Source organism: Gossypium hirsutum, chromosome A07 (genome assembly GCF_007990345.1).
Source record: "Gossypium hirsutum isolate 1008001.06 chromosome A07, Gossypium_hirsutum_v2.1, whole genome shotgun sequence".
In the NCBI taxonomy this organism is placed as follows: domain Eukaryota; kingdom Viridiplantae; phylum Streptophyta; class Magnoliopsida; order Malvales; family Malvaceae; genus Gossypium; species Gossypium hirsutum.
Window position 1 is genome coordinate 78,162,708 of NC_053430.1, and position 10,897 is coordinate 78,173,604.

Sequence of the window (10,897 nt, forward strand, 5' to 3'; positions counted from 1 at the left end):
ACATATAGACTAGTAAACAAGGCAACTCATGAGGTTGAAAAGGGTGCTTTATAGGATGCTAACTACTTGATTTCGAAAACTATTTCTGGTATTGTGCATATTTTAGTTTCAAATTCTCAGTCAAATGTAAATAATGAAGCTAAAGCGCATAAGCTTGAGTTTATGGGATGAAGTCTATTAGTTTTGGCTTAGTAATTCTTCACTTATTCTGTTGCTTTGACTTGTCTTTGAGTAAAAATATTTGGTTCTACTTAAAAACGAAATTAACTTAGCCATAAAAATAAAATCATAAATTAATAAAAAATTTAAATCTATAAAATCTGTGTGCGATTGAATAAATAAAGGCAATAAAAATCTAAATTTATCCTCTTCTCTTTTTTCTTTTTTTCTTTTTGCAAATAATTCTTATAAATAATCATAAAACTTTTTTTTTCAAAATAAAAATAAATAAATATATTGATTATTTATATAACAATTATTTGCAAAAAAGGAAAAAAGAGGAGAAATTTGGATTTTTATTGCCTTTATTTATTCAATCGCACACAAAGATTAATGTTATTGATTATTTATACGACAATTTCTCCATTTTAGCCTCATTAATGTTACTTCTGTTATTAGCTTTGCATTTGTTGCTATTTCTTAATACTATGTAATCTGACTTGGTTCATAATATCAAATACAATTACAATAGTTGTTAAATAGTATAAGTGAACTGATAAAATCTAAAAATATAATGGAAAGTGTGCATTGCTTAGATTTTGATATACATATTTGAAGCTCAAGAAAGAATAAATAAAGAAAGAATTTAGATTAAGCTTTTATATGTTGTATTATAGATGGAGAACTTAGAGATGCTTAAAGAGGACAAGCTCTTGAAATCATGGTGTACATCATCATCATCATCTAGCTTTGTCAACTAAAATTCTGCCTCCACAAGAGTGAGTGTAAACACTGAGGAACTAAGAAAGCATAGCAAAGCAGTAGAAAATGAAAGATACGAATAAAGTTAGATACAAATAAAGTTACCTTAAAAAGAAACCAGTCAGGAAATTAGATGTATTTCATTTCTTAGGCAAGCATGCATCATCAACATCATTATCTATACTGAAAATGAGACTTCAACATACATAAAATCATCATTATCATCATCTTCTGGGAAAAGGGCTGATTGAAGTGGAGCTTAGACTCTTCCTAACGCCTAAAAGGAGCAAATAGAAGACAATTTAGGAGGATATATGTCAACAGGCCTACTAATCTTCATCTACCATAGCTAATGAGAATTAAGCTAAAGAGCTCTGAGGTTTACATACTTATTGAAGGCTGTGTAGAGTCTGTTCTTGATGCCTTTAACCCTTGTGTTGGTTTTTGTAAGTCAAGTCTTTGATGCTACAAAATTAGAATATATGAGATATAGATTAAAAAATGGAGCACCTTATAAATGGAATACAGCAATTAAAAAAATTGAACAAATGTGAATGAAAGAAGGCTTACATCTGTTTGCAGCCTAAAATGAAGAAAAGCATTGGAACAAAGTTTCCCCATATCAAATTTATGTTATCTGCAAACCCAGTAAAGCTAGTTGTCACTTCTAGAATGTAACTTCAGATGTAAATGCAGTGACATTTTATGTTTAAGAAGAAAACTTTTAGTACTCAAATAGTAATGGGTTGAAACTTTGCAGTTTAGCTTGCTTCGATGTAAATGAAAGGAGGCAAAATATGGTCTAAAATACAATCACTTTTGGAATCTCATTAGAACAAAGAATGTGATCACTTTTGGAATCTTAATGAAATTGAATAGCAAACTATAAAATTATCAATGAGTCCTGAGGAAAAAGAGAAGAAAGAATACTCAGTTGCCCAAACTTATGCCTTTAGGAAAAAGTGTGTATTACAGATGAGGCATCAATTTCTGTACACATAGAAAGAACAACATTAGATATTTCTTCAGTAAACTTCTCTTCATCCAAGGACTGCAGGGAAACCAGCCTTAGGATGCTTATTCTCACTATGAACAATTTTCACAATCCAAAACTGCTTTCTCAGTATGTTCTTGGCCTTTTCCATTGGATAGTTTTCGGCTTTCATGAGGAAAGACACATATGGAATACAGGAAGAACCATACCTCAATGAGCCTGTTCCTTGCTACTCACAGTTGCTGCTGCTGCGGTATCCGTGGTTTTAGATCTCTTAGTGATTTCAACCGCCTGATCTCCTCATCCTTTTCAGCTATTTTGTCCTTGAGAGATGCCATCTGCAGAGCCAGTTAAAACATAATGCTATGGAGTAACAGTACCTTATCCTATTACGCATGGTTCTCGTAAACATTTAAAGAAAACTAAATAAGAAGATATCTACTGAAATGAAATAAAATACAATGAGTATGCATACTTCTTCATCATGTATGTCTGACTCCAGTTGAGTTTAATATTGGAAATTGAAACATTATAGAAGAAAAAGTTATGATTGTAGGAATTCCTTAAATTAAGCAGATTTTCTACATTAGTGCTAGGAATTTCCTTGTACTATTAGCCATAATCAAATTACTAATTTTTAGGGATAGGCTAATTTCTAGAGATTATTTCCTTTTTTATTTTTCCTGCTATTCTTTAAAAGGTTGTATTCAGATTAGAAGTAATAAGAGAGAATCATTCTTCTTCCTAAAACTTGTTCATGGTATCAAGAGCATCAGGAATCCATTTGATCCTGCTCTTTCTTCTCTTCTCTTGTTCTGTTTTCTCTGTTAGAAACCCTACTCCCATAGGTGACTCTGAAAATTTCTCTGAGACTGAGATCTCACAAATAACTCAAAATCACAGTCAAGGAATCCCACAAGGTGACCTTAACTCTTCTCTTATAATCACAAATCATCGATTAGATGGAAAAAAATTCCTACAATGGTCACAATTTGTCCTTATGGTTCTTCGTGGCCGAGGAAAAATTGGGTACATTAATAGACAAATTCCTCGACCAGCATCAACAGACTCTGGTTATGCAACTTGGGAGCTTAACAACTCAATGGTTATGGCTTGGCTTATAAATTCGATGGAAGGTCATATAAGCCGAACGTATCTTTTTTTCAAAACTGCCAAAGAAATGTGGGATGCAATCAAGAAGAATTACTCGGATCTTGGAAATACTTCCCAAGTATTCGAGATCAAATTAGAGTTGAAAGATATTCGACAAGGAACACTTGAAGTCACTCAATATTACAACAACCTAAAGATCTTATGGTAGGAGTTAGACATGTATTATGAAGTTGATTGGGGCAAGGGCTTGGAACACACCAAGTTCATGGATCATCTTAACAAAGAACGTCTCTATGAGTTCCTAGCAGGACTAAATCGTGATCTTGATGAGGTCCGAGGACGAATACTAGGCAGAACCACACTGCCAACCATAGGAGAAGCATTTGCTGAAGTAAGGAGGGAAGAGAAACGGCGTCTTATTATGTTGGGAGACGCAAGAGAATTAAAACCATTGACCGTAGCTGGTCATCATCCTTCCGAAAACTCTGCTCTTATTTCAAGAGGCCCTCAATCTCAAAAGTTCAAAGATGGAATTGATTCTGGTTCAAAAAGGCCATGGTGTAGCCACTGTAATCGGGTTGGGCATACCAAGGAGAAATGCTTCAAACTCCATGGCTATCCTGAAGAAAAAAAATAGAAAAAAAACAAGGCAGCAATGATATCTACTACTGAAGAAGATGCTCAAAATGTTAGGCTAACCAAAACTCAACTTGAGGCTCTTCATAAACTACTCGGGACTCCTACAGCCAGTGGGTCACTAGCTATTCAAGGTACTACTTTAAATACTACACAGGAACCTATCACAACTTCCTGGATACTAGACTCGGGTGCATCCGACCACATGACAGGTAATCTAAGTTTGTTTCACACCTATTTACCTTGTCATGATCACTCTCGGATTCGCATATCTGATGGATCTTAGTCGCCGGTGGCTGGAATGGGGACAGTGAGACTTATTGAAAATTTTTCCCTTGATAAAGTTTTACATGTTCCAAATCTTTCCTATAATTTACTCTCAATTAGCAAGCTTACCAAGGATGAAAAAGTACTTGCTGAATTTTTTGCTTTCGGTTGTGTGGTTCAGGAATAGGAATCAGGGAAGCTGATTAGCACTGCTAAAGTTAATGATGGCTTGTATGTTTGGAACAAAAACAGTTCAAAAGAAGGGATGGCCTTATCTACATCAAAAGACGATTCTATCATGCTATGGCATCGTAGACTAGGACACCCGAATTTCATGTACTTGAAGAAACTGTTTCCTCTACTATTTCTAAATAAGAAAATTAGTTCATTGAACTGTGAAGTTTGCCAACTGTCTAAACACACTTGTGTCCCTTATCCTTTGAAACCTTATGTTCAATCTCAACCTTTCCCTTTAATTCACAACGATCTATGGGGAGCCAGTCGAGTAAAAAACATCACAGGGGCTAGGTGGTTCATAACTTTCATTGATGACCACACTAGAGTTTGTTGGGTCTATCTCCTTAAAGAAAAATCCGAAGTCTCTAGAGTCTTCAAAAATTTTCATTCAATGATTCGAACTCAGTTCAATTCAAATATTCACACCCTTAGAACTGATAATGGGAGAGAGTACTTTAATTCTATCCTAAGTCCTTATCTTTCTGAGCAAGGAATCATACATCAAAGTTCTTGTCCTGACACCCCTCAACAAAACGGGGTTTTCGAGAGGAAAAACAGACACCTGATAGTCGTGGCTCGTGCCCTTATGTTTACTATGGGTGTACCAAAGTATTTATGGGGAGAAGCTGTCCTCATTGCTTGTTATCTTATAAACCGACTCCCATCAAAGGTATTAAACTTTCAAACACCTTTACATACTTTTCAAAAAAAAATTCCCTTGTTTCGTGTTCCTAATCTCCCAACCAAAACATTTGGTTGCAAAGCATTTGTCCACAACCATCAACCTAACTGATCTAAACTTGATCCTAGAGTTCACACTTGTGTCTTTATTGGTTACTCACCTGCACAAAAAGGGTACAAGTGCTACTCTCCAACCTTACACCAGATGTTTGTGTCCCTTGATGTTACTTTCTTCTAAAACGAGCCATATTTTTCAGCCTCTCATCTTCAGGGGGAGATACTTAGTGAAGATGAGACCTTGAGCAATCTTCTCATTATACCTCAAGACTCTATCAGCCCTACCACCACTACAAAACCTGCTGAAAATCCTACAGCCACTGTTATTCCTGTTTTGGAACCTGTCAGCCCTACCACAACTACAAAACCTGCTGAAAATTCTACAGCCACTGTTATTCTTGTTTTGGAACCTATTTTTCCTATCTCCACTGTTCAGCAACAAGAAACAAGAGTGATTAATCATACTAATGAAGAAAAATAGCCTACTCATTCTGAAAAACAACAAGGGAAAACTCAGGGACTTCGTGTATACTCTCGGAGACATCAGCTGCCTGAGATCGAAACAACAGTGCCTATGCCATCTTTACCCGAGGACTGTCCTGAGGAAGAAGTTTCACCTCCTTCATCTTCCATCGATCTTCCAATTGCAGTAAGAAAGGGCACTAGGAGCTGCACTCAACATCCCATTTCTCGGTTTGTATCCTATGGAAACTTGTCTAAATCCTACAATGCTTTTGTTTCTAATGTTGACTCTGTAGAAACTCCAAAGAACATAGACAAGACTCCTATGGAACCCAACCTTAAATTAGGAACTGATAAGGATGGAGAAGAAGTAGACAGGGGGAGATATCAACGGGAGAAACATTTGGAAGCTGCCTACAGGATATTGAGATACTTAAAAGGGACTCCTGGTAAGGGGTTGCATTTCAAGAAAAATGTTCGAAGAAATTATGGGCAAGCTGGGTTTGATTCACATCTACACTCCAGCTTGAGGGGGAGTGTTGGAATTCCTTAAATTAAGTAGATTTTCTACATTAGTGCTAGGAATTTCCTTGTACTATTAGCCATAATCAAATTACTAATTTTTAGGGATAGGCTAATTTCTAGAGATTATTTCCTTTTTTATTTTTCCTACTATTCTTTAAAAGGCTGTATTCAGATTAGAAGTAATAAGAGAGAATCATTCTTCTTCCTAAAACTTGTTCAATGATAAATGGAAGAGGAATATAAAAATTGCACCTGCTCCAGTAACTCCCTAACATCCTTCTCCTCTTTGCTACTTTGCGCAGCACCTAGCTCAACTCCAGAAACTCATTCGGCGAACTTCAAAGTACTCATACTTTCAGAAAAGGAAGTGGCATCAGGATTGAGCTGCACAAGCATGATGGTCTTTGCCTGGCCTTCTGTAACATGCAATATCATAGAACTTATGAAACAAGTAAAAATTTAGACAAACCATAACTTCAGCAATCTTTGAGTGATTAGAACACGTTTTTAGTACTCTAAAACCCGGAGAAGGTTTCTGTAGTTTAAGAATAAAGATGAAAGACGTACCAAGAGAGCTTTGAAGTACTTGAGTAAGCTTGCTATTTCTGTAGGGCACATGAGGACTCTTTTTTGCAAGAGCGAAAATTACATCTCCTAGGGAAGATAATGATTTGTTTATGTGTTGTGCTTCCCTAAGCCTATGACCAGTTACCTCAGATCTATCTACTCTTTCACTGCCTGCTAGGTCTATCAAATGAAGATTACCATACAATACAGTTCCAGTCTTTACATTCCTCCCACGAACATGAACAGTGACAATGCTGCAGCCATAACTCTAAATCATGTCACTGGGGAAATATTCAAATGTAATTGAAAATATTAAATATACAAACTTGTGAGAGCGACTACTTCTTGCATTAAGAGCAGTAGCACTAACAGCTCGATTCTTGAATCTGATATCCATTAAATCTAAAACATTGGAGGTCGATATAATAGGGTGCATGCAAGCCTCAGGTACAGCTAACCCATTAGGTTGAGTGATAGTTGTAATCCCAACCGTGTGCAGATCAAGGATAACAAGGATAAGTAGACTATAACTAAATCATGAATAGTATTCAAGCATCCAAAGAAAAACACTTCAAAAAGGGTAATATACAAACACATACACACACGCACATATATATATGAACAGGTTAACAAACTTCTATTTAGCAAGTCTATCTTGTTTATAATAAGGATATCTCTTCGGAGAACCATCACTGGATAATAAATCGCGCACTTGTTCATTGTATATTTCAACCATTTGAACCGCTACTTCATAGACCGTGTTGCTTTTTCTATCTTGAGAGACTTTGAAGAGATGGTTCAAAACTAGATAATTAACACCCCATTCCTCTTCAGTTGCCCCAGTTGGACCAGTCTGGAAATGTATAAAAGAAATGTTGAAAGGAATTGTTCAAAAATGTTTGTGCAACTTCATAAAGCTTAAGGGAAGGGATTCATACCATTGTATAGGTTTTCCCAGAACCAGTTTTGACCATAAGCAAATATACAGACATTATATCCATCAACTACTGATTTAACAAAGGGTTGGATATCTGCAAACACCTCCCCTGCCATTGTTTAAAAAGAGTTCTAATGATTAGACATTGCAATGCTTCACAAAGCAAATAGATTCAAGTTCATATTGCAAGGAATGTGATAGAAGAATGAAAACCTTGAGTAGCATCTGGGCCAAAGACCTTATTAAACTTAAACGACCGTTGGCCATCTTTTCCTGGCTTGGAGGGATTTGCAATAACCAACTGTCCATTTTCACTGATATTTTCTATAGTCGACAGTTTTTCGGTTTGTCCAGGCAGAAAAAGCCTTATTTGACAATAAATTCTAATGTTCCCTGTAAAAAATTTAAAAATATTAAAAGGAGGAGATAAACAAAAACATAGAATCCACTAGGAAGAAGCAACTTATAGGCACCTTTCAGATCCTGTAGCTCACTAAAAAGCTTATGATTTTCTTTAAGAACTTCATGATAGTTCCCTGCCGCATCTGTTACTGCTTTGAGCTTTGATTCTGAACAAAAGAAAAGAAAAAAGAAATATCATAATAACATTTATCACAAACAAAACAAGATAACAAAACTTTCCAACCATAATCCCACCTAAGTGATTAAATTCAAAGGAGTATCTCTTCTGTGTTTCCAAAACTTCTTGCTTAATGGCTTCAGAACTTGACCTCAATTTCTGAATACTTGCACAAATTAGTAAAATGAATTATGTTGGAGATAAAAATTTAAAAACTAAATTATGACAGAAACCTATATATACCTGCATTGCTTCAGACTGAAAATCAATAAAGCTTTGGTAGATTTTCTCTTTCATGGTCCAACTCTGGCATTTTGACTCGAAACTTGCTTCAAGCTCTTTCACCTTATTATTTGAATCAGTAAGAAGGCACTCAAGCTCTTTTATCTTCAGTTGAAGTATTGCTATAGCAGCCTTTGCCTCTGCTTCCATTTCCAAGGAGCAAAACTTGTGCACCATTCCAACAATATCTAGTTCTTGTCTCATTGCCGCAAGTTCAAGGATGTTTTTCTCATTTTCTCTCACCAACTTCATCAGCTCCTGCTTCTCAACTTCCTGTTCTTCCAATATCGAGTTTGCAGTCTGCAAGTGGGCAAGAATACAATGAGAAAAATAGAGTGAAATGTACCCGTATTTCATGAGATTGTAGATTCAGAGGCAGAAAAGACTCTCAACAAACAACTCATTTGAGATTTTGCAATAAGTAATTCATAAACAATGTGTAAAATAACATCTACATAATTATGCCTGTGAGGTAGGCCGGAAGCATTTCAAGAGTGTTGAAGTTGAAAACCAAGAAATGTTCTTTTTTCTTTGAGTTCTTATCTGCTGAGGCTGGACTGTGACATGCTGCAACAAATAAGTTCATTGAATACACAAGTTAGCTTCTAAAAGAGAAATGCACTTTTACTTTTTGCTTCATTAGTTCATGCACCTTAGTCTCTTTACGAGACACAGATACAAGGGCCTCAAGTTCTTTGATTTTTGATCGGTGCTTCTCCTCATGAGCTCTATACAGATTATTTTGCAGCAGACAACAGTACAACATAAAAACCTATAGTGAGAAGAAGAAAGCATTCAAAGCAAGATTAATAGAATAGGTTTTACAGTTCTTAGATGATCTGCTTGTGTTGATAGACGCCGTCCCATCTCCTGCACAGCTTTTCTCAAGAGACAAGCCACATGCTGATCAAGAAAGTTAATGTCATCATCTTCTCATAACATGATATCCATGTATATGAACATGCATACAAATGTATATATGTAAAATGTTAAGTCCAAATGTGCACATCAGGCATAAATAAATTATAGCCATTAGTTCATCATATACCATACATGAGGTATTTTGCCGTTCATTGTTTCAGCAGTTTCATCCAGAATTCCATACACAACATTTAAAAGTGCCTGAGTTGGGGCATCTGCATACATGAAATGTGAAAAAATGTCAAACACACACCATTAAATAACAAGTTTTTGGAGGATTAAACAGTAGAAGAGTAGCCAAAACAAATTGTAAAACATCATAAATGTTGACAACTTACTTCTAAACTGTTTGACTCCATCATCTCTAAAATTTTTGTCATGGGGAGATCAGCATAACATGCTTGTTTCAACTGAAACACCTCATGGAACTTGTGTCCAACATGCTTCAATACTGCAGGGGATGGTTCTGCAGAATGCGCAAAAAGCACAAGACATAAATTGGAGATAAGATCTGCTAATGCTTGTATAGTTTGGGTGCACAAATGAACCATCAAACTGAATAGCCAGTTAACTAAAATCTCCTCTAATCTGCACTTTCCTTATAGCAATTTTGCCATTGAAAGCATTTAAATCCTTCGAAGTATCCTAGATACAACATTAATGATCACACACAAGGAGGCACAAAGACATACCTGAAATAACTTGATTGTGCATGGCACACTGTAATTTTAATCCTGGGAAAGCGTTCCTCATTTCTTCACCAAAAAATTGTTGGAGAGAGCCAGGGGACGATCCATCATCATCAGTGCTTTCAGCTTTAGTAATAGTACTTAAGGTAGATAACTCCTCTCCAGATGATATGAAATGTAACTTTAGTGATAAAAGGCAGTAGACAACAGTCTTCATAGATCCCTGAAGAAGAGAGAAAGAGGATCATCAAAAATTTAAATTCTACCAGGTTCATAAATGAGGAAGCTATTTGCATGTGGCTAAGAAATCAAATGTTCATTTAAATATTCATCACTGTAAATTTTCTTATTATTAATGGATATCTTCTCTAGGTCTGACACCTCAAATCTGGGTATCCCTAATTCATCCATAGTGGCTAAAAATCTTTTAACATTTTCTGGCTGCGATACTGAAGAATTTTCAGAACTTTCCTGGAGAAAAAATGAAAGTAAACAAATCAGCAAACTCATATTAAGATTTAATCAAAAGAATCCAAAATGAGTTTTAAACAACCTCATTTGGAGAACTAGGACTAAGCCTGTTCAAGATTCTACATAGGACAGTGCCATCAATCAAGCAAGCTCGCAACTCTTCATCTGAGGCTTCTGTTGGCAACCTGAGATCAGGAAGAATAGTGTTCAACCACTGAATCACAATCTCCCGTTGCTTTGCTGCAGAGGAGGAAAAAGACAAAAAGGCAAACACACTTTGTTAAACAACTGGAAAATGATAAGGACATGTTGCCTTATAATTACTGCTCACCATTAGGTCAAAAACATGGAAATGCAGTTACATTAGAACAGCCAAATCCTCCATAGTTTTTTTTTTTGGCTTACATTGAGTTACAAAGGTGCTTTGTGGCTTAATTATGAACATTTGATGTCAATAACTTGATTCAATTCGATATCAAGGTACCTACATGTTTTGCATATTGAAATGTACACATTCACACAGACAATGATAACCGGCAGACTCCAAATGCATTAAG

The 10,897-nt window shown here is 35.8% G+C and overlaps 1 pseudogene; it reads right to left on the reverse strand.

The window, feature by feature from the left end:
* Positions 1–2,127: 2,127 nt before the first annotated feature.
* LOC107955764 (kinesin-like protein KIN-14C) lies at positions 2,128–10,279 on the reverse strand (annotated as a pseudogene).
* Between the last annotated feature and the right edge of the window lie 618 nt (positions 10,280–10,897).